Genomic DNA, 26,678 nt, shown 5'->3' with positions numbered 1-26,678 from the left:
TAAAGCTCTTCAACACTATGAGGAAAACATACAGGCTTCCTTAGAACATAGCTGGGACTTCTCTGATGAATTACACGTTTTGAAGGAGACCGTCTCGTCTCGGTATAAAAACACTTACAAGGTGCAGTCATTTATCTAAGAGCAGAAACTAGGACAGGAGTCTGTCCAGCAGAAACTAGGACAGGAGTCCGTCCAGCAGAAACTAGGACAGGAGTCCGTCCAGCAGAAACTAGGACAGGAGTCCGTCCAGCAGAAACTAGGACAGGAGTCCGTCCAGCAGAAACTAGGACAGGAGTCTGTCCAGCAGAAACTAGGACAGGAGTCTGTCCAGCAGAAACTAGGACAGGAGTCTGTCCAGCAGAAACTAGGACAGGAGTCTGTCCAGCAGAAACTAGGACAGGAGTCTGTCCAGCAGAAACTAGGACAGGAGTCTGTCCAGCAGAAACTAGGACAGGAGTCTGTCCAGCAGAAACTAGGACAGGAGTCTGTCCAGCAGAAACTAGGACAGGAGTCTGTCCAGCAGAAACTAGGACAGGAGTCTGTCCAGCAGAAACTAGGACAGGAGTCTGTCCAGCAGAAACTAGGACAGGAGTCTGTCCAGCAGAAACTAGGACAGGAGTCTGTCCAGCAGAAACTAGGACAGGAGTCTGTCCAGCAGAAACTAGGACAGGAGTCTGTCCAGCAGAAACTAGGACAGGAGTCTGTCCAGCAGAAACTAGGACAGGAGTCTGTCCAGCAGAAACTAGGACAGGAGTCTGTCCAGCAGAAACTAGGACAGGAGTCTGTCCAGCAGAAACTAGGACAGGAGTCTGTCCAGCAGAAACTAGGACAGGAGTCTGTCCAGCAGAAACTAGGACAGGAGTCTGTCCAGCAGAAACTAGGACAGGAGTCTGTCCAGCAGAAACTAGGACAGGAGTCTGTCCAGCAGAAACTAGGACAGGAGTCTGTCCAGCAGAAACTAGGACAGGAGTCTGTCCAGCAGAAACTAGGACAGGAGTCCGTCCAGCAGAAACTAGGACAGGAGTCTGTCCAGCAGAAACTAGGACAGGAGACTGTCCAGGAGAAACTAGGACAGGAGTCTGTCCAGCAGAAACTAGGACAGGAGTCCGTCCAGCAGAACAGTCATGTGATCTGTCTGTCCAGCAGAATAGTCATGTGATCTGTCTGTCCAGCAGAACAGTCATGTGATCTGTCTGTCCAGCAGAATAGTCATGTGATCTGTCTGTCCAGCAGAATAGTCATGTGATCTGTCTGTCCAGCAGAACAGTCATGTGATCTGTCTGTCCAGCAGAATAGTCATGTGATCTGTCTGTCCAGCAGAATAGTCATGTGATCTGTCTGTCCAGCAGAATAGTCATGTGATCTGTCTGTCCAGCAGCACAGTCATGTGATCTGTCTGTCCAGCTGTAGGTACTGGTGTGAAAAGGAACTTCTGACAGCATGTCATATACTGTCTCTGTGCGATACAGTGCCTTGCTGCATTACAACCTGTAATTAAAATGGATTTTTATTTGAATTTCATGTAATGGACATACACAAAATAGTCCAAATTAGTCAAGTGCAAAAAAAAAAGAATTGTTTCAAAAAAATGGAAAAGTGGTGCGTGCATATGTATTCACCCCCTTTGCTATGAAGCCCCTAAATAAGATCTGGTGCAACCAATTACCTTCAGAAGTCACATAATTAGTTAAATATTGTCAACCTGTGTGCAATCTAAGTGTCACATGATCTCGGTATATTTACACCTGTTCTGAAAGGCCCCAGAGTCTGCAACACCACCAAGCAAGCGGCACCATGAAGACCAAGGAGCTCTCCCAACAGGTCAGGGACAAATTGTGGAGAAGTACAGATCAGGGTTATAAAATTATATCTGAAACTTTGAAAATCCCACGGAGCACCATTAAATCCATTATTAACCAATGGAAAGAATATGTCACCACAACTAACCTGCCAAGAGAGGGCCGCCCACCAAAACTCACAAACCAGGCAAGGAGGGCATTAATCATAGAGGCAACAAAGAGACCAAAGATAACCCTGAAGGAGCTGCAAAGCTCCACAGCGGAGATTGGAGTATCTGTCCATAGGACCACTTTGAGCCATACACTCCACAGAGCTGGACTTTACGGAAGACTGGCCAGAAAAAAGCCATTGCTTTAAGAAAAAAATAAGCAAACACGTTTGGTGTTCGCCAAAAGGCATGTGGGAGACTCACAAACATATGGAAGAAGTTACTCTGGTCAGATGAGACTAAAATTTAACTTTTTGGCCATCAAGGAAAACGCTATGTCTGGTGCAAACCCAACACCTCTGATCATCCCGGGAACACCATCATGCTGTGGGGATGTTTTTCACCAGCAGGGACTGGGAAACTGGTCACTGTTTGAGTCAGTGTATTTACAACTAGTTACCGTTTGAGTCTGTCAGTATCTATCTGCCGTTTGAGTCTGTCAGTATCTATCTGCCGTTTGAGTCAGTCAGTATCTATCTGCCGTTTGAGTCTGTCAGTATCTATCTGCCGTTTGAGTCAGTCAGTATCTATCTGCCGTTTGAGTCAGTCAGTATCTATCTGCTGTTTGAGTCAGTCAGTATCTATCTGCTGTTTGAGTCAGTCAGTATCTATCTGCTGTTTGAGTCAGTCAGTATCTATCTGCTGTTTGAGTCTGTCAGTATCTATCTGCTGTTTGAGTCAGTCAGTATCTATCTGCTGTTTGAGTCAGTCAGTATCTATCTGCTGTTTGAGTCAGTCAGTATCTATCTGCTGTTTGAGTCTGTCAGTATCTATCTGCTGTTTGAGTCAGTCAGTATCTATCTGCTGTCTGAGTCAGTCAGTATCTATCTGCTGTTTGAGTCAGTCAGTATCTATCTGCTGTCTGAGTCAGTCAGTATCTATCTGCTGTTTGTTACTGTCAGTATCTATCTGCTGTTTGAGTCAGTCAGTATCTATCTGCTGTTTGAGTCAGTCAGTATCCATCTGCTGTTTGAGTCAGTCAGTATCCATCTGCTGTTTGAGTCTGTCAGTATCTATCTGCTGTTTGAGTCAGTCAGTATCTATCTGCTGTTTGAGTCAGTCAGTATCTATTTGCTGTCTGAGTCAGTATCTATCTGCTGTTTGAGTCAGTCAGTATCTATCTGCTGTTTGAGTCAGTCAGTATCTATCTGCTGTTTGAGTCAGTCAGTATCTATCTGCTGTTTGAGTCAGTCAGTATCTATCTGCTGTCTGAGTCAGTCAGTATCTATCTGCTGTTTGAGTCAGTCAGTATCTATCTGCCGTTTGAGTCAGTCAGTATCTATCTGCTGTTTGAGTCAGTCAGTATCTATCTGCTGTTTGAGTCAGTCAGTATCTATCTGCTGTTTGAGTCAGTCAGTATCTATCTGCTGTTTGAGTCTGTCAGTATCTATCTGCTGTTTGAGTCAGTCAGTATCTATCTGCTGTCTGAGTCAGTCAGTATCTATCTGCTGTTTGAGTCAGTCAGTATCTATCTGCTGTCTGAGTCAGTCAGTATCTATCTGCTGTTTGTTACTGTCAGTATCTATCTGCTGTTTGAGTCAGTCAGTATCTATCTGCTGTTTGAGTCAGTCAGTATCCATCTGCTGTTTGAGTCAGTCAGTATCCATCTGCTGTTTGAGTCTGTCAGTATCTATCTGCTGTTTGAGTCAGTCAGTATCTATCTGCTGTTTGAGTCAGTCAGTATCTATTTGCTGTCTGAGTCAGTATCTATCTGCTGTTTGAGTCAGTCAGTATCTATCTGCTGTTTGAGTCAGTCAGTATCTATCTGCTGTTTGAGTCAGTCAGTATCTATCTGCTGTTTGAGTCAGTCAGTATCTATCTGCTGTCTGAGTCAGTCAGTATCTATCTGCTGTTTGAGTCAGTCAGTATCTATCTGCTGTTTGAGTCAGTCAGTATCTATCTGCTGTTTGAGTCAGTCAGTATCTATCTGCTGTTTGAGTCAGTCAGTATCTATCTGCTGTCTGAGTCAGTCAGTATCTATCTGCTGTTTGAGTCAGTCAGTATCTATCTGCTGTTTGAGTCAGTCAGTATCTATCTGCTGTTTGAGTCAGTCAGTATCTATCTGCTGTTTGAGTCAGTCAGTATCTATCTGCTGTTTGAGTCAGTCAGTATCTATCTGCTGTTTGAGTCAGTCAGTATCTATCTGCTGTTTGAGTCAGTCAGTATCTATCTGCTGTTTGAGTCAGTCAGTATCTATCTGCTGTTTGAGTCAGTCAGTATCTATCTGCTGTTTGAGTCAGTCAGTACCTATCTGCTGTTTGAGTCAGTCAGTATCTATCTGCTGTTTGAGTCAGTCAGTATCTATCTGCTGTTTGAGTCAGTCAGTACCTATCTGCTGTTTGAGTCAGTCAGTATCTATCTGCTGTTTGAGTCAGTCAGTATCTATCTGCTGTTTGAGTCAGTCAGTATCTATCTGCTGTCTGAGTCAGTCAGTATCTATCTGCTGTTTGAGTCAGTCAGTATCTATCTGCTGTTTGAGTCAGTCAGTATCTATCTGCTGTCTGAGTCAGTCAGTATCTATCTGCTGTCTGAGTCTGTCAGTATCTATCTGCTGTTTGAGTCAGTCAGTATATATCTGCTGTCTGAGTCAGTCAGTATCTATCTGCTGTCTGAGTCAGTATCTATCTGCTGTTTGAGTCTGTCAGTATCTATCTGCTGTTTGAGTCAGTATCTATCTGCTGTCTGAGTCAGTATCTATCTGCTGTCTGAGTCAGTCAGTATCTATCTGCTGTTTGAGTCAGTCAGTATCTATCTGCTGTTTGAGTCTGTCAGTATCTATCTGCGGTCTGAGTCAGTATCTATCTGCTGTCTGAGTCAGTATCTATCTGCTGTCTGAGTCAGTCAGTATCTATCTGCTGTTTGAGTCAGTCAGTATCTATCTGCTGTCTGAGTCTGTCAGTATCTATCTGCGGTCTGAGTTAGTGTATTATAACTAGCTACCGTTTGAGTTTGGTGGCGATGGCGTGGTGTTCGTCCCAGCTGACAGCATTCTCCAGACTGCACCGTGCCTGGAGGTGATCTGTCTGCAGAGTGTGGAGCTCTCTCCTCGTTACCTCCAGCTCCCCCTCCAGCCGCTGCTTCTCTGCCTCCAGCAACATCAGCTGCTTACACACCTTAGAGACTGGAGAGGAGGGAGGAGAGGAGAGGAGGGAGGGAGGGAGGAGAGGGGGGAGGAGAGGAGGGAGGAGAGGAGGGAGGGAGGGAGGAGAGGAATGAGGGAGGAGGGGAGAGAGAGGGAGAGGGATGGAGGGAGGGAGGAGAGATGGAGGGGGGAGGAGAGGAGAGATGGAGGGAGGGAGAACAGTTCATGGAGATAACTTTCAACTCTGAAGACTTCTACCATTCACCTCCAGCAGGGTGAAGACTTCTACCATTCACCTCCAGCAGGGTGAAGACTTCTACCATTCACCTCCAGCAGCGTGAAGACTTCTACCATTCACCTCCAGCAGGGTGAAGACTTCTACCATTCACCTCCAGCAGGGTGAAGACTTCTACCATTTACCTCCAGCAGGGTGAAGACTTCTACCATTCACCTCCAGCGGGGTGAAGACTTCTACCACTCACCTCCAGCAGGGTGAATACTTCTACCACACACCTCCAGCGGGGTGAAGACTTCTACCAGACACCTCCAGCGGGGTGAAGACTTCTACCAGACACCTCCAGCGGGGTGAAGACTTCTACCAGACACCTCCAGCAGGGTGAATACTTCTACCACACACCTCCAGCGGGGTGAATCCTTCTACCATTCACCTCCAGCGGGGTGAATACTTCTACCATTCACCTCCAGCGGGGTGAAAACTTCAACCATACACCTCCAGCAGGGTGAAGACTTCTACCATACACCTCCAGCAGGGTGAAGACTCCTACCAGACACCTCCAGCAGGGTGAAGACTTCTACCAGACACCTCCAGCAGGGTGAAGACTTCTACCATACACCTCCAGCAGGGTGAAGACTTCTACCAGACACCTCCAGCAGGGTGAAGACTTCTACCATTCACCTCCAGCAGGGTGAAGACTTCTACCAGACACCTCCAGCAGGGTGAAGACTTCTACCAGACACCTCCAGCAGGGTGAAGACTTCTACCAGACACCTCCAGCGGGGTGAAGACTTCTACCATACACCTCCAGCAGGGTGAAGACTTCTACCAGACACCTCCAGCAGGGTGAAGACTTCTACCAGACACCTCCAGCAGGGTGAAGACTTCTACCAGACACCTCCAGCGGGGTGAAGACTTCTACCATACACCTCCAGCAGGGTGAAGACTTCTACCAGACACCTCCAGCGGGGTGAAGACTTCTACCAGACACCTCCAGCAGGGTGAATACTTCTACCAGACACCTCCAGCAGGGTGAAGACTTCTACCAGACACCTCCAGCAGGGTGAAGACTTCTACCAGACACCTCCAGCAGGGTGAAGACTTCTACCAGACACCTCCAGCAGGGTGAATACTTCTACCAGACACCTCCAGCAGGGTGAAGACTTCTACCAGACACCTCCAGCAGGGTGAAGACTTCTACCAGACACCTCCAGCAGGGTGAAGACTTCTACCAGACACCTCCAGCAGGGTGAAGACTTCTACCAGACACCTCCAGCAGGGTGAAGACTTCTACCAGACACCTCCAGCAGGGTGAAGACTTCTACCAGACACCTCCAGCAGGGTGAAGACTTCTACCAGACACCTCCAGCAGGGTGAAGACTTCTACCAGACACCTCCAGCAGGGTGAAGACTTCTACCAGACACCTCCAGCAGGGTGAAAAACTCTACCATTCACCTCCAGCAGGGTTTGATACAGCATTAATATGAATGTGTAGAACGTAGAAACAGAATGTAACTAGTTTCTATAGTAGAATCTGAAAGAGGGAGGCTCAGGGGTGATTACTGGTGTCCCTCCCTACCTTCAGGGGGGGGGAGAGGGAGGAGAGGAGGGGGGAGAGGAGAGGGAGGCTCAGGGGTGATTACTGGTGTCCCTCCCTACCTTCAGGGGGGGGGGGGGGGGGAGAGGGAGGAGAGGAGGGGGGAGAGAAGAGGGAGGCTCAGGGGTGATTACTGGTGTCCCTCCCTACCTTCAGGGGGGGGGGGGGGGGGGAGGAGAGGAGGGGGGAGAGGAGAGGGAGGCTCAGGGGTGATTACTGGTGTCCCTCCCTACCTTCAGGGGGGGGGAGGGAGGAGAGGAGGGGGGAGAGGAGAGGAGAGGGAGGCTCAGGGGTGATTACTGGTGTCCCTCCCTACCTTCAGGGGGGGGGGGGGGAGAGGGAGGATGGGGGAGAGTAGAGGGAGGCTCAGGGGTGATTACTGGTGTCCCTCCCTACCTTCAGTCAAATGTCTCCCATGACTGTCCTTAGCCTTAGTATGCTGCACCTCCAGCTGCTCTATCAGGACCTGGTTCTCCTGAAGTACCAGACGGGCCTGCTCCTGGAGCTGCCTCCTGGGGAGGGAGGGGGGGGGGGAATAGAGGAGGGGGGAGAGAAGAGGGAGGAGAGGAGGGGGGAGAGAAGAGGGAGGAGAGGAGGGGGGAGAGAAAAGTGTCAAGACAGTGTCTCCTCTTTCTCACACACACACAAAGAGACAGACAGACAAACAGACAACCAGACACACACAGTGACAGACAGAGAGACAGACACAGTACTCACCACTCCTTGTGGCTGACTCCTCCTGACAGAGACAGTACTCACCACTCCTTGTGGCTGACTCCTCCTGACAGAGAGACACAGTACTCACCACTCCTTGTGGCTGACTCCTCCTGACAGAGAGACACAGTACTCACCACTCCTTGTGGCTGACTCCTCCAGACAGAGAGACACAGTACTCACCACTCCTTGTGGCTGACTCCTCCTGACAGAGACAGTACTCACCACTCCTTGTGGCTGACTCCTCCTGACAGAGAGACACAGTACTCACCACTCCTTGTGGCTGACTCCTCCTGACAGAGACAGTACTCACCACTCCTTGTGGCTGACTCCTCCTGACAGAGACAGTACTCACCACTCCTTGTGGCTGACTCCTCCTGACAGAGAGACACAGTACTCACCACTCCTTGTGGCTGACTCCTCCAGACAGAGACACAGTACTCACCACTCCTTGTGGCTGACTCATACAGACAGACACAGTACTCACCACTCCTTGTGGCTGACTCCTCCAGACAGAGACACAGTACTCACCACTCCTTGTGGCTGACTCCTCCAGACAGAGAGACAGTACTCACCACTCTTTGTGGCTGATTCCTCCTGACAGACAGACACAGTACTCACCACTCCTTGTGGCTGACTCATCCAGACAGACAGACACAGTACTCACCACTCCTTGTGGCTGACTCCTCCTGACAGAGAGACAGTACTCACCACTCCTTGTGGCTGACTCATCCAGACAGAGAGACAGTACTCACCACTCCTTGTGGCTGACTCATACAGACAGACACAGTACTCACCACTCCTTGTGGCTGACTCCTCCTGTCTGTTTCAGGTCCTGGTGTAGTTTCTGGTTCTCCTGCACCACCTCCTCCACACGGACCCGGAACCTTCTCAACTCCTCCTAGACACAACCAATCAATCAATCAATCAATTACCCTGGATAACAAACACTACCTGGACAGGTCTCAGAGTTCAGTCTAGCAGCTATCCTAACAGACCGAGTCACTGGTGTTTCCTGCTTTAAATTTGGCTTATAATCAGGAATCAGGATGATAGAGTTATGGTCAGATTTGCCCTCCAAATGGACGGTAAATCACTTAGTTTGGGACACCAACTAAGTGAAAAATGGCCAGCCAAGAGGAGACCAGGCCTCTATCAGTTCAGCCAAGAGGAGACCAGGCCTCTATCAGTTCAGCCAAGAGGAGACCAGGCCTCTATCAGTTCAGCCAAGAGGAGACCAGGCCTCTATCAGTTCAGCCAAGAGGAGACCAGGCCTCTATCAGTTCAGCCAAGAGGAGACCAGGCCTCTATCAGTTCAGCCAAGAGGAGACCAGGCCTATATCAGTTCAGCCAAGAGGAGACCAGGCCTCTATCAGTTCAGCCAAGAGGAGACCAGGCCTCTATCAGTTCAGCCAAGAGGAGACCAGGCCTCTATCAGTTCAGCCAAGAGGAGACCAGGCCTCTATCAGTTCAGCCAAGAGGAGACCAGGCCTCTATCAGTTCAGCCAAGAGGAGACCAGGCCTCTATCAGTTCAGCCAAGAGGAGACCAGGCCTCTATCAGTTCAGCCAAGAGGAGACCAGGCCTCTATCAGTTCAGCCAAGAGGAGACCAGGCCTATATCAGTTCAGCCAAGAGGAGACCAGGCCTCTATCAGTTCAGCCAAGAGGAGTTGTGTTTTTCTCTTCTCTTCAAATACGTTTAACAGTTTAGTGGGACATAGTTGAGCCCATCTCAACCAGAGTCTGGGTAGACCAGGCCTCTCTCAGTTTAGTGGGACATAGTGGAGGCCATCTCAACCAGAGCCTGGGTAGACCAGGCCTCTATCAGTTTAGTGGGACATAGTTGAGCCCATCTCAACCAGAGTCTGGGTAGACCAGGCCTCTATCAGTTTAGTGGGACATAGTTGAGCCCATCTCAACCAGAGCCTGGGTAGACCAGGCCTCTATCAGTTTAGTGGGACATAGTTTAGTCCATCTCAACCAGAGCCTGGGTAGACCAGGCCTCTATCAGTTTAGTGGGACATAGTTGAGCCCATCTCAACCAGAGCCTGGGTAGACCAGGCCTCTATCAGTTTAGTGGGACATAGTTGAGCCCATCTCAACCAGAGCCTGGGTAGACCAGGCCTCTATCAGTTTAGTGGGACATAGTTGAGCCCATCTCAACCAGAGTCTGGGTAGACCAGGCCCCTATCAGTTTAGTGGGACATAGTTGAGCCCATCTCAACCAGAGCCTGGGTAGACCAGGCCTCTATCAGTTTAGTGGGACATAGTTGAGCCCATCTCAACCAGAGCCTGGGTAGACCAGGCCTCTATCAGTTTAGTGGGACATAGTTGAGTCCAATCTCAACCAGAGCCTGGGTAGACCAGGCCTCTATCAGTTTAGTGGGACATAGTTGAGCCCATCTCAACCAGAGCCTGGGTAGACCAGGCCTCTATCAGTTTAGTGGGACATAGTTGAGCCCATCTCAACCAGAGCCTGGGTAGACCAGGCCTCTATCAGTTTAGTGGGACATAGTGGAGCCCATCTCAACCAGAGCCTGGGTAGACCAGGCCTCTATCAGTTTAGTGAGACATAGTTGAGCCCATCTCAACCAGAGTCTGGGTAGACCAGGCCTCTATCAGTTTAGTGGGACATAGTTGAGCCCATCTCAACCAGATCCTGGGTAGACCAGGCCTCTCTCTCTCAGTTTAGTGGGACATAGTTGAGCCCATCTCAACCAGAGTCTGGGTAGACCAGGCCTCTATCAGTTTAGTGGGACATAGTTGAGGCCATCTCAACCAGAGCCTGGGTAGACCAGGCCTCTATCAGTTTAGTGGGACATAGTTGAGCCCATCTCAACCAGAGTCTGGGTAGACCAGGCCTCTATCAGTTTAGTGGGACATAGTTGAGCCCATCTCAACCAGAGCCTGGGTAGACCAGGCCTCTATCAGTTTAGTGGGACATAGTTGAGGCCATCTCAACCAGAGCCTGGGTAGACCAGGCCTCTATCAGTTTAGTGGGACATAGTTGAGCCCATCTCAACCAGAGCCTGGGTAGACCAGGCCTCTATCAGTTTAGTGGGACATAGTTGAGCCCATCTCAACCAGAGCCTGGGTAGACCAGGCCTCTATCAGTTTAGTGGGACATAGTTGAGGCCATCTCAACCAGAGCCTGGGTAGACCAGGCCTCTATCAGTTTAGTGGGACATAGTTGAGTCCATCTCAACCAGGGTCTGGGTAGACCAGGCCTCTATCAGTTTAGTGGGACATAGTTGAGCCCATCTCAACCAGAGCCTGGGTAGACCAGGCCTCTATCAGTTTAGTGGGACATAGTGGAGCCCATCTCAACCAGAGTCTGGGTAGACCAGGCCTCTATCAGTTTAGTGGGACATAGTTGAGCCCATCTCAACCAGAGCCTGGGTAGACCAGGCCTCTATCAGTTTAGTGGGACATAGTGGAGCCCATCTCAACCAGAGTCTGGGTAGACCAGGCCTCTATCAGTTTAGTGGGACATAGTTGAGCCCATCTCAACCAGAGCCTGGGTAGACCAGGCCTCTATCAGTTTAGTGGGACATAGTCGAGGCCATCTCAACCAGAGCCTGGGTAGACCAGGCCTCTATCAGTTTAGTGGGACATAGTTGAGGCCATCTCAACCAGAGCCTGGGTAGACCAGGCCTCTATCAGTTTAGTGGGACATAGTTGAGCCCATCTCAACCAGAGCCTGGGTAGACCAGGCCTCTCTCTATCAGTTTAGTGGGACATAGTTGAGCCCATCTCAACCAGAGTCTGGGTAGACCAGGCCTCTATCAGTTTAGTGGGACATAATTGAGCCCATCTCAACCAGAGCCTGGGTAGACCAGGCCTCTATCAGTTTAGTGGGACATAGTTGAGCCCATCTCAACCAGAGCCTGGGTAGACCAGGCCTCTATCAGTTTAGTGGGACATAGTTGAGCCCATCTCAACCAGAGCCTGGGTAGACCAGGCCTCTATCAGTTTAGTGGGACATAGTTGAGCCCATCTCAACCAGAGTCTGGGTAGACCAGGCCTCTATCAGTTTAGTGGGACATAGTTGAGCCCATCTCAACCAGAGCCTGGGTAGACCAGGCCTCTATCAGTTTAGTGGGACATAGTTGAGCCCATCTCAACCAGAGTCTGGGTAGACCAGGCCTCTATCAGTTTAGTGGGACATAGTTGAGCCCATCTCAACCAGAGTCTGGGTAGACCAGGCCTCTATCAGTTTAGTGGGACATAGTGGAGCCCATCTCAACCAGAGCCTGGGTAGACCAGGCCTCTATCAGTTTAGTGGGACATAGTTGAGCCCATCTCAACCAGAGTCTGGGTAGACCAGGCCTCTATCAGTTTAGTGGGACATAGTTGAGCCCATCTCAACCAGAGCCTGGGTAGACCAGGCCTCTATCAGTTTAGTGGGACATAGTGGAGCCCATCTCAACCAGAGCCTGGGTAGACCAGGCCTCTATCAGTTTAGTGGGACATAGTTGAGCCCATCTCAACCAGAGTCTGGGTAGACCAGGCCTCTATCAGTTTAGTGGGACATAGTTGAGCCCATCTCAACCAGAGCCTGGGTAGACCAGGCCTCTATCAGTTTAGTGGGACATAGTTGAGCCCATCTCAACCAGAGCCTGGGTAGACCAGGCCTCTATCAGTTTAGTGGGACATAGTTGAGCCCATCTCAACCAGAGTCTGGGTAGACCAGGCCTCTATCAGTTTAGTGGGACATAGTTGAGGCCATCTCAACCAGATCCTGGGTAGACCAGGCCTCTCTCTCTCAGTTTAGTGGGACATAGTTGAGCCCATCTCAACCAGAGCCTGGGTAGACCAGGCCTCTATCAGTTTAGTGGGACATAGTTGAGCCCATCTCAACCAGAGTCTGGGTAGACCAGGCCTCTATCAGTTTAGTGGGACATAGTTGAGCCCATCTCAACCAGAGTCTGGGTAGACCAGGCCTCTATCAGTTTAGTGGGACATAGTTGAGCCCATCTCAACCAGAGTCTGGGTAGACCAGGCCTCTATCAGTTTAGTGGGACATAGTTGAGCCCATCTCAACCAGAGTCTGGGTAGACCAGGCCTCTATCAGTTTAGTGGGACATAGTTGAGCCCATCTTAACCAGGGCCTGGGTAGACCAGGCCTCTATCAGTTTAGTGGGACAGAGTTGAGCCCATCTCAACCAGAGCCTGGGTAGACCAGGCCTCTATCAGTTTAGTGGGACATAGTTGAGCCCATCTCAACCAGAGCCTGGGTAGACCAGGCCTCTATCAGTTTAGTGGGACATAGTTGAGCCCATCTCAACCAGAGTCTGGGTAGACCAGGCCTCTATCAGTTTAGTGGGACATAGTTGAGCCCATCTCAACCAGAGCCTGGGTAGACCAGGCCTCTATCAGTTTAGTGGGACATAGTTGAGCCCATCTCAACCAGAGCCTGGGTAGACCAGGCCTCTAGCAGTTTAACTCATTTTCATTGGATGTCTTCACCCCACACTTTAATATACTGGCTGAGCATGATGTGTTTTCATTGGCTCTTAAGTCTCTTGTGTTTCTCTTTTAAATAGACCATAACACATTTGAAAAGCATAAAGTTATTAACAAGAGGATAACAAGGTGAAACTAATACAAAACACACAAAGAAACATGTACGCACACACACACACACACACACACACACACACACACTTTCTTACCTCCGAGGCCTGCAGGAGACCATCTTCCTCAGTGAGCCGGTCTTCATAAGCCAGCAACAATGGAGATAAATACTTCATGTCCAGCTGAAAGACAGAATGGATCGAAACAGACGTTAGAGTTTAGACGTCACACCCTGGTTTCTAGGACAGATTCAGCCTCATCACACCCAGCGCTGGTTTCCAGGACACAGATTCAGCCTCATCACACCCAGCGCTGGTTTCCAGGACAGATTCAGCCTCATCACACCCAGCGTTGGTTTCCAGGACACAGATTCAGCCTCATCACACCCAGCGCTGGTTTCCAGGACAGATTCAGCCTCATCACACCCAGCGCTGGTTTCTAGGACACAGATTCAGCCTCATCACACCCAGCGCTGGTTTCCAGGACAGATCCAGCCTCATCACACCCAGCGCTGGTTTCCAGGACAGATTCAGCCTCATCACACCCAGCGCTGGTTTCTAGGACAGATCCAGCCTCATCACACCCAGCGCTGGTTTCCAGAACACAGATTCAGCCTCATCACACCCAGCGCTGGTTTCCAGGACACAGATCCAGCCTCATCACACCCAGCGCTGGTTTCCAGGACACAGATTCAGCCTCATCACACCCAGCGCTGGTTTCTAGGACAGATCCAGCCTCATCACAACCAGCGCTGGTTTCTAGGACAGATCCAGCCTCATCACACCCAGCGCTGGTTTCCAGGACAGATTCAGCCTCATCACACCCAGCGCTGGTTTCCAGGACACAGATTCAGCCTCATCACACCCAGCGCTGGTTTCTAGGACAGATCCAGCCTCATCACAACCAGCGCTGGTTTCTAAGACAGATTCAGCCTCATCACACCCAGCGCTGGTTTCCAGGACACAGATTCAGCCTCATCACACCCAGCACTGGTTTCCAGGACAGATTCAGCCTCATCACACCCAGCGCTGGTTTCCAGGACAGATTCAGCCTCATCACACCCAGCGCTGGTTTCTAGGACAGATCCAGCCTCATCACACCCAGCGCTGGTTTCTAGGACAGATCCAGCCTCATCACACCCAGCGCTGGTTTCCAGGACACAGATTCAGCCTCATCACACCCAGCGCTGGTTTCCAGGACACAGATTCAGCCTCATCACACCCAGCGCTGGTTTCCAGGACAGATCCAGCCTCATCACACCCAGCGCTGGTTTCCAGGACAGATTCAGCCTCATCACACCCAGCGCTGGTTTCCAGGACACAGATTCAGCCTCATCACACCCAGCGCTGGTTTCTAGGACAGATCCAGCCTCATCACAACCAGCGCTGGTTTCTAAGACAGATCCAGCCTCATCACACCCAGCGCTGGTTTCCAGGACAGATTCAGCCTCATCACACCCAGCACTGGTTTCCAGGACAGATTCAGCCTCATCACACCCAGCGCTGGTTTCTAGGACAGATCCAGCCTCATCACAACCAGCGCTGGTTTCTAGGACAGATCCAGCCTCATCACACCCAGCGCTGGTTTCCAGGACAGATTCAGCCTCATCACACCCAGCGCTGGTTTCCAGGACACAGATTCAGCCTCATCACACCCAGCGCTGGTTTCTAGGACAGATCCAGCCTCATCACAACCAGCGCTGGTTTCTAAGACAGATTCAGCCTCATCACACCCAGCGCTGGTTTCCAGGACAGATTCAGCCTCATCACACCCAGCGCTGGTTTCTAGGACACAGATTCAGCCTCATCACACCCAGCGCTGGTTTCCAGGACACAGATCCAGCCTCATCACACCCAGCGCTGGTTTCCAGGACAGATTCAGCCTCATCACACCCAGCGCTGGTTTCCAGGACAGATCCAGCCTCATCACACCCAGCGCTGGTTTCCAGGACAGATTCAGCCTCATCACACCCAGCGCTGGTTTCCAGGACAGATTCAGCCTCATCACACCCAGCGCTGGTTTCCAGGACAGATTCAGCCTCATCACACCCAGCGCTGGTTTCCAGGACAGATTCAGCCTCATCACACCCAGCGCTGGTTTCTAGGACAGATCCAGCCTCATCACACCCAGCGCTGGTTTCCAGGACAGATCCAGCCTCATCACACCCAGCGCTGGTTTCCAGGACACAGATTCAGCCTCATCACACCCAGCGCTGGTTTCTAGGACAGATCCAGCCTCATCACACCCAGCGCTGGTTTCCAGGACAGATTCAGCCTCATCACACCCAGCGCTGGTTTCAAGGACAGATCCAGCCTCATCACACCCAGCGCTGGTTTCCAGGACAGATCCAGCCTCATCACACCCAGCGCTGGTTTCCAGGACACAGATTCAGCCTCATCACACCCAGCGCTGGTTTCTAGGACAGATCCAGCCTCATCACACCCAGCGCTGGTTTCTAGGACAGATCCAGCCTCATCACACCCAGCGCTGGTTTCCAGGACACAGATTCAGCCTCATCACACCCAGCGCTGGTTTCCAGGACAGATTCAGCCTCATCGTGGACTGACAAGCAAACTCAATGGAGAATCTCAATCTGTGTCCGGGAACCACTGAGGAACACTAAGGAACGCTAAAGATCGCTAAAGGCTCAGACATACTAATAGTATTTTCTGGCCGATAGTACTTAGGACCTTTGAACCTAATTTGCGAACCAAGTGCGCACCGATTTTACATGTAGAATCGCGTGAAAAATGTTGGCAGTCAGATGTCTACAGTGAGCGGTCCCTAAAAACACAACGCTCTGAATTGAACGGCAGACGAACGCTAGATCCACATTCGGTGCGAAAAGTGCGAGACTTAAAAGTCCAGTTCAGATAAGATGAGACAACGCGACGGTCTGAAGGAGTTTTAGAACCAAGTTTGTTTGATCTCAAACGGTCCGGTTTTAAAACGTCTCATGTCGACGGCTGGAGTTTCCGAGATTCAACAGGTCACATACCTTTAGCTAAAAAGTCTTGAGACGAGACGGATCCATTTAGCCAATCAGAAGCCAGTGAGCTAACGTTCTGAACACAGCCGAGCAGCTAGCTAGCTATCCAAACAGAGATCTACCTACCTTTTCTGCGGCACATAGCTAGCCTAGCTTGCTGATATTCATCTGACAAGTCATAAAGTTCACACTGTTACTGGTGCACCTATTTCATGATACTTGTTTGTTGCAGCAACTTTCTACAACAAAGTAGCAAACTCTGTTTCAAAGTTTCATCACGTCGATGTAGAGGCACCGTTATCGTGGAAATGGTCTCAGCTGCACGTCTCGTCTCCTTGATCTGAAGGTCCCGTCTTTAGTCCGCTGTCGTACAACACAATATTCTAAAACTAGCTGGTTTTATCTAATCTCGTCTCATGTCGTCGGTTGTCTCTGAAGGATTGCTAAGGATAGCAATCGGTTCGCAAATTACATTCAGAGGTGCTAAGTATTTTCGGCCAGCAAACGCTAGTGGGGTGTCTCAGCTCTAAGGATCGCCAGGGATCGCTAAGGGTCGCCAGGGATCGCTAGGGATAGCTAGGGATCGCCAGGGATAGCTAGGGATTGCCAGGGATAGCTAAGGATCGCCAGGGATAGCTAGGGATCGCCAGGGATAGCTAGGGATCGCCAGGGATAGCTAGGGATCGCCAGGGATAGCCTGGGATCGCCAGGGATAGCTAGGGATCGCTAGGGATCACCAGGGATAGCTAGGAATAGCTAGGGATCGCCAGGGATCGCCAGTAATAGCTAGGGATCGCCAGGGATAGCTAGGGATCGCCAGGGATAGCTAGGGATCGCCAGGGATAGCTAGGGATCACCATGGATAGCTAAGGATCGGGCTCATAATTCACTGGTATACATAGCAGAAGACAATGCCAATGTTTCTAGAGGAGGAATCCATGAGAATGTCTGAGTGACTGACCAGCCAGGGTGGAGCAGATCCTTTAAGTGGAAGGCCATGGGTCCTGGAGCTCTGAAAGACATGGAGGGAAAACATTATTATTACATTACCAGAACACTACTTTAGACCAGAGCACTACTTTAGACCAGAGCCGTATGACAGGGAGCACTACTTTAGACCAGAGCACTACTTTAGACCAGAGCACTACTTTAGACCAGAGCCGTATGACCAGAGCACTACTTTAGACCAGAGCACTACTTCAGACCAGAGCACTACTTCAGACCAGAGCACTACTTTAGACCAGAGCCGTATGACCAGAGCACTACTTCAGACCAGAGCACTACTTCAGACCAGAGCACTACTTTAGACCAGAGCACTACTTTAGACCAGAGCACTACTTTAGACCAGAGCAATACTTCAGACCAGAGCAAGACCAGAGCACTACTTCAGACCAGAGCACTACTTTAGACCAGAGCACTACTTTAGACCAGAGCACTACTTTAGACCAGAGCCGTATGACAGGGAGCACTACTTTAGACCAGAGCACTACTTCAGACCAGAGCACTACTTCAGACCAGAGCACTACTTTAGACCAGAGCACTACTTTAGACCAGAGCACTACTTTAGACCAGAGCACTACTTTAGACCAGAGCCGTATGACAGGGAGCACTACTTTAGACCAGAGCACTACTTTAGACCAGAGCCGTATGACAGGGAGCACTACTTTAGACCAGAGCACTACTTCAGACCAGAGCACTACTTCAGACCAGAGCACTACTTCAGACCAGAGCACTACTTTAGACCAGAGCACTACTTCAGACCAGAGCACTACTTCAGACCAGAGCACTACTTCAGACCAGAGCACTACTTCAGACCAGAGCACTACTTCAGACCAGAGCACTACTTTAGACCAGAGCACTACTTTAGACCAGAGCACTACTTTAGACCAGAGCACTACTTTAGACCAGAGCACTACTTTAGACCAGAGCACTACTTCAGACCAGAGCACTACTTCAGACCAGAGCACTACTTCAGACCAGAGCACTACTTCAGACCAGAGCACTACTTTAGACCAGAGCACTACTTTAGACCAGAGCACTACTTTAGACCAGAGCACTACTTCAGACCAGAGCACTACTTTAGACCAGAGCACTACTTTAGACCAGAGCACTACTTTAGACCAGAGCCGTATGACAGGGAGCACTACTTTAGACCAGAGCACTACTTCAGACCAGAGCACTACTTCAGACCAGAGCACTACTTCAGACCAGAGCACTACTTTAGACCAGAGCACTACTTTAGACCAGAGCACTACTTCAGACCAGAGCACTACTTCAGACCAGAGCACTACTTCAGACCAGAGCACTACTTCAGACCAGAGCACTACTTCAGACCAGAGCACTACTTCAGAGCACTACTTCAGACCAGAGCACTACTTCAGACCAGAGCACTACTTCAGACCAGAGCACTACTTCAGACCAGAGCACTACTTCAGACCAGAGCACTACTTTAGACCAGAGCACTACTTCAGACCAGAGCACTACTTCAGACCAGAGCACTACTTCAGACCAGAGCACTACTTTAGACCAGAGCACTACTTCAGACCAGAGCACTACTTCAGACCAGAGCACTACTTTAGACCAGAGCACTACTTTAGACCAGAGCACTACTTTAGACCAGAGCACTACTTTAGACCAGAGCACTACTTCAGACCAGAGCACTACTTCAGACCAGAGCACTACTTTAGACCAGAGCACTACTTTAGACCAGAGCACTACTTCAGACCAGAGCACTACTTTAGACCAGAGCACTACTTTAGACCAGAGCACTACTTCAGACCAGAGCACTACTTCAGACCAGAGCACTACTTTAGACCAGAGCCGTATGACAGGGAGCACTACTTTAGACCAGAACACTACTTCAGACCAGAGCACTACTTCAGACCAGAGCACTACTTCAGACCAGAGCACTACTTTAGACCAGAGCACTACTTCAGACCAGAGCACTACTTCAGACCAGAGCACTACTTCAGACCAGAGCACTACTTTAGACCAGAGCACTACTTTAGACCAGAGCACTACTTTAGACCAGAGCCGTATGACAGGGAGCACTACTTTAGACCAGAACACTACTTCAGACCAGAGCACTACTTCAGACCAGAGCACTACTTCAGACCAGAGCACTACTTTAGACCAGAGCACTACTTCAGACCAGAGCACTACTTCAGACCAGAGCACTACTTCAGACCAGAGCACTACTTTAGACCAGAGCACTACTTTAGACCAGAGCACTACTTTAGACCAGAGCCGTATGACAGGGAGCACTACTTTAGACCAGAGCACTACTTCAGACCAGAGCACTACTTCAGACCAGAGCACTACTTTAGACCAGAGCACTACTTTAGACCAGAGCACTACTTTAGACCAGAGCACTACTTCAGACCAGAGCACTACTTCAGACCAGAGCACTACTTCAGACCAGAGCACTACTTCAGACCAGAGCACTACTTCAGACCAGAGCACTACTTCAGACCAGAGCACTACTTCAGAGCACTACTTCAGACCAGAGCACTACTTCAGACCAGAGCACTACTTTAGACCAGAGCACTACTTCAGACCAGAGCACTACTTCAGACCAGAGCACTACTTCAGACCAGAGCACTACTTTAGACCAGAGCACTACTTCAGACCAGAGCACTACTTCAGACCAGAGCACTACTTCAGACCAGAGCACTACTTCAGACCAGAGCACTACTTTAGACCAGAGCACTACTTTAGACCAGAGCCTTATGGATTGTGGAGGGTATAGAATGCTCCTGAGCTCAAATTGCTTGGTAAAGCCCCGTCTTCTCTCAGCTCACTGGTCACCATAGCAGCACCCACCCGCATTACGCGCTCCAGCAGGTATATTTCACTGGTCACCCCCAAAGCCAACACCACTTTTGGCCGCCTTTCCTTCCAGTTCTCTGCTGCCAATGACTGGAAAGAACTGCAAAAATCTCTGAAACTGGAAACACTTATCTCCCTCACTAGCTTTAAGCACCAGCTGTCAGAGCAGCTCACAGATTAATGCACCTGTACATAGCCCATCTATAATTTAGCCCAAACAACTACGTCATCCCCAAACTGTATTTATTTATTTACCTTATCTTTATCTTTATTTATTTTGCTCCTTTGCACCCCAGTATCTCTACTTGCACACTCATCTTCTGCACATCTATCATTCCAGTGTTTAATTGCTATATTGTATTTACCTCGCCACCATGGCCTATTTATTGCCTTACCTCCCTTATCTCACCTCATTTGCTCACATTGTATAAAGACTTTTTTCTACTGTATTATTGACTGTATGTTTGTTTACTCCATGTGTAACTCTGTGTTGTTGTTTGTGTCGAACTGCTTTGCTTTATCTTGGCCAGGTCGCAGTTGTAAATGAGAACTTCTCAACTAGCCTACCTGGTTAAATAAAGGTGAAATAAAAAAAATAAAAATGTGAGTCTGATACAAATAGGTATAGTTACCTCTTCTTTTCCCAGGGGTCTGAAGCGTGTCTGGTACCGGCTGAGCTCCACGTTGAGGCGATGGACGGTCATCTTCAGGCTATCGTTCTCGTCGACCAGCTCCTGGGCTTGCTGCCTCAGACTCAGCAGTTCTGCCTGCTCACCTGCAGGGGGAGCTACAGTCAGTGTCTGGTCCACACAGGAAGTACAATGCAGAACACCTATTATCCAGGTTACATCCAGAGATCCAGTTGATAACAAACTGAGAAATCATGAGAGCTGGCTTCCATAGCCGGGTTGTAGGTCCCCTGTCTCCCCCCTACCCTACTCCCCCGTCTCTCCCCCCCGTCTCTCATGGTCCCCTGTCTCCCCCTCCCCTACTCCCCTCCCGTCTCTCACGGCCCCTGTCTCCCCCTCCCCTACTCCCCTCCCGTCTCTCACGGCCCCTGTCTCCCCGTCCCCTACTCCCACCCCGTCTCTCACGGCCCCTGTCTCCCCCTCCCCTACTCCCCTCCCGTCTCTCACGGCCCCTGTCTCCCCCTCCCCTACTCCCACCCCGTCTCTCACGGCCCCTGTCTCCCCCTCCCCTACTCCCACCCCGTCTCTCACGGCCCCCGTCTCTCCCCTCCTGTCTCTCATGGTCCCCTGTCTCCCCCTCCGTCTCTCACGACCCCCGTCTCTCATGGTCCCGTCTCCCCCCTCCCCTCCCTTCCTTTGCTCTCTCCCCTCCCCTTTCCCCTCCCCAGGTCTCTCCCCTCACCAGTTCTCTCCCTTCTCTCCTTGTCCCTCCCTTCCACCCCACCTTAGGTCCTCTCCCCTCTTGCCCCCTCACCCCCTAGTATCCACCCCACCTGCTGTAGGGACAGAGGCCTTGCTGAGTTCCTGCTCCAGACTCCGGACCCTGTGGTGGCTCCTCTGCAGCTGCAGGCTCTGTTCTGTACACCTCTGCTCCAGCACCCTCCTGTCTGCCCCCAGGGCCTGGTTCTGCTACGTTAAAGACCGGACCATCTCCTTCTGCATGTCCACAACCTCTCTGTAGGCACTGCTGGCCTCTGAGTGTGGCAAGGTGCACAGCACAGCAAGACACAACACACACAGACAGAGACACACAGACAGAGAAACACAGACAGAGACACACAGACAGAGACACACAGACAGAGACACACAGACAGAGACACACAGACAGAGAAACACAGACAGACACACAGACAGACAGAGAGACATACACAATGACAGAGGAAAACAATGACACACAGACAGAGACACACAGACAGAGACACACAGACAGAGACACACAGACAGAGACACAAAGACACACACAGACAGAGAAACACAGACAGACACACAGACAGACAGAGAGACATACACAATGACAGAGAAAAACAATGACACACACACAGAGACACACAGACAGAGAAACACAGATACACACAATGACAGAAAGCAAAGAGGAAAAGGAAAGAAATAGTTGATGAGAACATAAATACTGTCAGGTCCTGACAACACAGATATATAATACTGTGAGGTCCAGGCAACACAGATATATAATACTGTGAGGTCCAGACAACACAGAAATATAATACTGTGAGGTCCTGACAACACAGATACATAATACTGTGAGGTCCAGACAACACAGATATATAATACTGTGAGGTCCTGACAACACAGATATATAATACTGTGAGGTCCAGGCAACACAGATATATAATACTGTGAGGTCCAGACAACACAGATATATAATACTGTGAGGTCCTGACAACACAGATATATAATACTGCGAGGTCCGGACAACACAGATATATAATACTGCGAGGTCCGGACAACACAGATACATAATACTGCGAGGTCCGGACAACACAGATACATAATACTGCGAGGTCCGGACAACACAGATACATAATACTGTGAGGTCCAGACAACACAGATATATAATACTGTGAGGTCCTGACAACACAGATATATAATACTGTGAGGTCCAGACAACACAGATATATAATACTGTGAGGTCCTGACAACACAGATATATAATACTGTGAGGTCCAGGCAACACAGATATATAATACTGTGAGGTCCAGACAACACAGATATATAATACTGTGAGGTCCAGGCAACACAGATATATAATACTGTGAGGTCCAGGCAACACAGATATATAATACTGTGAGGTCCAGGCAACACAGATATATAATACTGTGAGGTCCAGACAACACAGATATATAATACTGTGAGGTCCTGACAACACAGATATATAATACTGCGAGGTCCGGACAACACAGATATATAATACTGCGAGGTCCGGACAACACAGATACATAATACTGCGAGGTCCGGACAACACAGATACATAATACTGCGAGGTCCGGACAACACAGATACATAATACTGTGAGGTCCTGACAACACAGATACATAATACTGTGAGGTCCTGACAACACAGATACATAATACTGTGAGGTCCAGACAACACAGATATATAATACTGTGAGGTCCTGACAACACAGATATATAATACTGTGAGGTCCTGACAACACAGATATATAATACTGTGAGGTCCTGACAACACAGATATATAATACTGTGAGGTCCTGACAACACAGATATATAATACTGTGAGGTCCTGACAACACAGATATATAATACTGTGAGGTCCTGACAACACAGATATATAATACTGTGAGGTCCTGACAACACAGATATATAATACTGTGAGGTCCTGACAACACAGATATATAATACTGTGAGGTCCTGACAACACAGATATATAATACTGTGAGGTCCTGACAACACAGATATATAATACTGTGAGGTCCTGACAACACAGATATATAATACTGTGAGGTCCTGACAACACAGATATATAATACTGTGAGGTCCTGACAACACAGATATATAATACTGTGTGTCCTGACTGACTCTAGGGATGACTGTGTCCCGACTGACTCTAGGGATGACTGTGTCCCGACTGACTCTAGGGATGACTGTGTCCCGACTGACTCTAGGGATGACTGTGTCCCGACTGACTCTAGGGATGACTGTGTCCCGACTGACTCTAGGGATGACTGTGTCCCGACTGACTCTAGGGATGACTGTGTCCCGACTGACTCTAAGGATGACTGTGTCCCGACTGACTCTAGGGATGACTGTGTCCCGACTGACTCTAGGGATGACTGTGTCCCGACTGACTCTAGGGATGACTGTGTCCCGACTGACTCTAGGGATGACTGTGTCCCGACTGACTCTAGGGATGACTGTGTCCTGACTGACTCTAGGGATGACTGTGTCCTGACTGACTCTAGGGATGACTGTGTCCTGACTGACTCTAGGGATGACTGTGTCCTGACTCTAAGGATGACTGTGTCCTGACTGACTCTAAGGATGACTGTGTCCTGACTGACTCTAGGGATGACTGTGTCCTGACTGACATTGAGCCTAAGGATGACTGTGTCCCGACTGACTCTAAGGATGACTGTGTCCCGACTGACTCTAGGGATGACTGTGTCCCGACTGACTCTAGGGATGACTGTGTCCCGACTGACTCTAGGGATGACTGTGTCCCGACTGCCTCTAGGGATGACTGTGTCCTGACTGCCTCTAGGGATGACTGTGTCCTGACTGCCTCTAGGGATGACTGTGTCCTGACTGCCTCTAGGGATGACTGTGTCCTGACTGCCTCTAGGGATGACTGTGTCCCGACTGACTCTAGGGATGACTGTGTCCCGACTGACTCTAGGGATGACTGTGTCCCGACTGACTCTAGGGATGACTGTGTCCCGACTGACTCTAGGGATGACTGTGTCCCGACTGACTCTAGGGATGACTGTGTCCCGACTGACTCTAGGGATGACTGTGTCCCGACTGACTCTAGGGATGACTGTGTCCCGACTGACTCTAGGGATGACTGTGTCCCGACTGACTCTAGGGATGACTGTGTCCCGACTGACTCTAAGGATGACTGTGTCCTGACTGACTCTAGGGATGACTGTGTCCTGACTGACATTGAACCTAAGGATGACTGTGTCCTGACTGACTAAGGATGACTGTGTCCTGACTGACTAAGGATGACTGTGTCCTGACTGACTCTAGGGATGACTGTGTCCTGACTGATTCTAAGGATGACTGTGTCCTGACTGACTCTAGGGATGACTGTGTCCTGACTGACTCTAAGGATGACTGTGTCCTGACTGACTCTAGGGATGACTGTGTCCCGACTGACTCTAGGGATGACTGTGTCCCGACTGACTCTAGGGATGACTGTGTCCCGACTGACTCTAGGGATGATTGTGTCCCGACTGACTCTAGGAATGACTGTGTCCCGACTGACTCTAGGGATGACTGTGTCCCGACTGACTCTAGGGATGACTGTGTCCCGACTGACTCTAGGGATGACTGTGTCCCGACTGACTCTAGGGATGACTGTGTCCCGACTGACTCTAGGGATGACTGTGTCCCGACTGACTCTAGGGATGACCGTGTCCCGACTGACTCTAGGGATGACCGTGTCCCGACTGACTCTAGGGATGACCGTGTCCCGACTGACTCTAGGGATGACTGTGTCCCGACTGACTCTAGGGATGACTGTGTCCCGACTGACTCTAGGGATGACTGTGTCCCGACTGACTCTAGGGATGACCGTGTCCCGACTGACTCTAGGGATGACTGTGTCCCGACTGACTCTAGGGATGACTGTGTCCCGACTGAGTCTAGGGATGACCGTGTCCCGACTGACTCTAGGGATGACTGTGTCCTGACTGACTCTAGGGATGACCGTGTCCCGACTGACTCTAGGGATGACCGTGTCCCGACTGACTCTAGGGATGACTGTGTCCTGACTGACTGGGGAGAGACTGGTTTTTGTCAAGATGTACGTCTCTCTCTACCTGATGGTCCATCTCTCCTGCTTCCTGAACTCTTTGTCTTCTGGGCTGAAGACCTCTTCTTAGACGCACGGAAGCTTTCTTCTGTCAAGTCTGAGAAGAACGAGTTTAGGCATTCATACAGAGTCAGTATATATCCTCTCATCACCTCCCTCTGAAATATAGAACTACTGGCAATTAGAAATCCAGAGAGAGGGGAGAGAAAGAGAGGGGAGAGAGTAGGGGGAGGGAAGAGAGTAGGGGAGGGTAAGAGAGAGGAGGGGAAAGAGAGAGAGGGAGAGAGAGAGAGAGGGGAGAGAGTATGGGGAGGGAAGAGAGGGGAGAGAAAGAGAGGGGAGAGAGTATGGGGAGGGAAGAGAGGGGAGAGAAAGAGAGGGGAGAGAGTATGGGGAGGGAAGAGAGTAGGGGAGGGTAAGAGAGAGGAGGGGAAAGAGAGAGAGGGAGAGAGAGAGAGAGGGGAGAGAGTATGGGGAGGGAGGAGAGGGGAGAGAGTATGGGGAGGGAAGAGAGGGGAGAGAAAGAGAGGGGAGAGAGTATGGGGAGGGAAGAGAGTAGGGGAGGGTAAGAGAGAGGAGGGGAAAGAGAGAGAGGGAGAGAGAGACAGAGAGAGAGATTTAACCATTCACATAATTGCTGCCTCACAGTGTTAGACTGTAGGCTGATCTAGACTAGGTGATAGACTGTAGGCTGATCTAGACTAGGTGATAGACTGTAGGCTGATCTAGACTAGGTGATAGACTGTAGGCTGATCTAGACTAGGTGATAGACTGTAGGCTGATCTAGACTAGGTGATAGACTGTAGGCTGATCTAGACTAGGTGATAGACTGTAGGCTGATCTAGACTAGGTGATAGACTGTAGGCTGATCTAGACTAGGTGATAGACTGTAGGCTGATCTAGGTGATAGACTGTAGGCTGATCTAGACTAGGTGTTAGACTGTAGGCTGATCTAGACTAGGTGATAGACTGTAGGCTGATCTAGACTAGGTTATCGACTGTAGGCTGATCTAGACTAGGTGATAGACTGTAGGCTGATCTAGACTAGGTGATAGACTGTAGGCTGATCTAGGCTAGGTGATAGACTGTAGGCTGATCTAGGCTAGGTGATAGACTGTAGGCTGATCTAGGCTAGGTGATAGACTGTAGGCTGATCTAGACTAGGTG

The 26,678-nt window shown here is 49.9% G+C and overlaps 1 pseudogene; it reads right to left on the bottom strand.

The window, feature by feature from the left end:
- Nucleotides 1–26,678, bottom strand: part of LOC129846565 (centrosomal protein of 89 kDa-like) — a 59,883-nt pseudogene that overhangs the window by 14,187 nt on the left and 19,018 nt on the right.

This window comes from Salvelinus fontinalis, unplaced genomic scaffold (genome assembly GCF_029448725.1).
Source record: "Salvelinus fontinalis isolate EN_2023a unplaced genomic scaffold, ASM2944872v1 scaffold_0587, whole genome shotgun sequence".
NCBI lineage: Eukaryota > Metazoa > Chordata > Actinopteri > Salmoniformes > Salmonidae > Salvelinus > Salvelinus fontinalis.
Note: the sequence above shows the minus strand (reverse complement) of the source record. Positions and strands in the feature narration are given on the sequence as shown.